Source organism: Erinaceus europaeus, chromosome 15 (genome assembly GCF_950295315.1).
Source record: "Erinaceus europaeus chromosome 15, mEriEur2.1, whole genome shotgun sequence".
NCBI classification, from domain to species: domain Eukaryota; kingdom Metazoa; phylum Chordata; class Mammalia; order Eulipotyphla; family Erinaceidae; genus Erinaceus; species Erinaceus europaeus.
In genome coordinates, this window is record NC_080176.1 from 85,741,680 (window position 1) to 85,743,443 (window position 1,764).

At 44.8% G+C, this 1,764-nt stretch overlaps 1 non-coding gene across 1 annotated transcript; it reads left to right on the forward strand.

Moving 5' to 3' along the window:
- The first annotated feature begins 787 nt into the window (after nt 1–787).
- Nucleotides 788–1,007, forward strand: LOC132533295 (small nucleolar RNA U3). Its single transcript, XR_009545182.1, has one exon. It is a non-coding gene; the product is annotated as a small nucleolar RNA U3 (small nucleolar RNA).
- The last annotated feature ends 757 nt before the right edge of the window (nt 1,008–1,764 follow it).

Here is a 1,764-nt window from a genome sequence, read left to right on the forward strand (position 1 = left end):
GATGTGGTCTATTTACATAATCACTGTTTTACCTGAGACCTGCCCTGCACACAGGGCATTAGTTTAATCCCCACTGGTTAGATCCCCACTGATTTAATCCCCACTGGTTCGAACTCTCTTTTCATTCCATCCCCTCTCCTAGTCACATCCTGTTTTCCACCATTTAATTCCCACTGGTTCACACTCTCTTTTTGCTCCGCCCCCTCTCCTAGTCACATCCTGTTTCCGACCCTACCACTTCCTTCTTGGTAAGTATAAAAGAATCTTCTTTTCTGATTAAAAACATTGGATTGCGTCCCGCTCAGCCACAAGAGTTCCTGGTTCCTCTCCCGTGTTGCTGAGTTAGCAGCAGCCTGGGTTGGCTCTGGTCGAATTCTCTCCAACCTGAAGAGCACAAAGAGAAACACCCTCAGGTTAGCCCAGCAAAGCAGTAAAGCGGGTCTGCAGGTGTCTGTCATTCTCTCTCTCTCTCTCTCTCTCTCTGTCTCTCTCTTTTTCTCTCTTCTACCTTTTTTTTTTTGCCTTCAGTGTCTCTGGTCCTTGGTTCTAGCACTACAAATCCACTGCTCCTGACAGCCTCCCCCACCCCATCCTATTGGACAGGAAAGAGAGAAACTGAGACGGTACAGGATGACAGAGAGATAGACACCTGCAAACCTGCTTCATTACTTATGAACTGACCCCCCCCCCCCATCATGGTGAGCCGGGGGCTTGAACCGAGATCCTTGAGCAGGCCCTTGCACTTCATACTATGTGCGCTTAACCCAATGAACCACAACCTGGCCTCATGATTGCATTTCTTCAGTGTTCTTGTCTTTTGTTGCTTTTTTTACTTCTTTTATGTGTAGAGAGTACCACAGACCATGAAGACAAGCCATAGCTCTTTCTCTCTCTCCTGAGCATGAAGCTGGTTCTAGGTGTCGCTTTTTGCAGCTGCCTTTTGCCATAGATGATCCTTCTTCTCTCCCAATGGGAGAGTAAGAGGGAGAGAGCATAGTTTGGGTGGTTTCTACTTAAAGACATGAAAGAAAAAAAAGAACAAGAGATAATTTTGCCAGTGTGTTTTGTCTTGAACAATTCTTAGTCTTAGTTAATTACATGGTCTCATATTCTCTTTTTTGTTGTTTTTTGCCTCCAGGGTTATCTCTGAGGCTCAGTGCCTGTGCCACAAATCCACTGCTCCTGGAGGCCACTTTTCCCATTTTGCCATTTTGTTGCCCATGTTGCTGCGCTTGTTATATTTGTTATTGTTACTGTTGTCACAGCTGTTGTTTTTGTTGGATAGGACAGAGAGAAATCGAGAGAAGAAGGGAAGACAGACAGGAGGAGAGAAATATAGACACCTGCAGACCTGCTTCACTGCTTGCAAAGCTACCCCCTGGCCTGGGGAGGTGGGGCCTCGAGCCTGGATCCTTAGGCCGATCTTCTCTGTTTTTTAAAGCAAGCTGGTTTTTATTCAGGATTAATGGGGGTTATGAGCTTATAAGATTATAGGTTATATATAAATATAAAGTAGTTCCACACTATACCGCCCCACCAGAGTTCTGTGTGTTCACTCTCCAACTATAATCACCATAGTTCTCACAGACAAGAAAGCTGACTCTGACCTCTCAGATGTGTCTGTACCCTTAAGTGTATTTTACTGATCTGTGTGACTTCCAGTACCGTACGATTAAGCTACTTTAAGCTTATAATAAGTTGGAAAGCTGTTTTATCTGAAGTTTCAACTCTTTCTTTTTACCTCAACCTGCTTTGGAGGCTGGG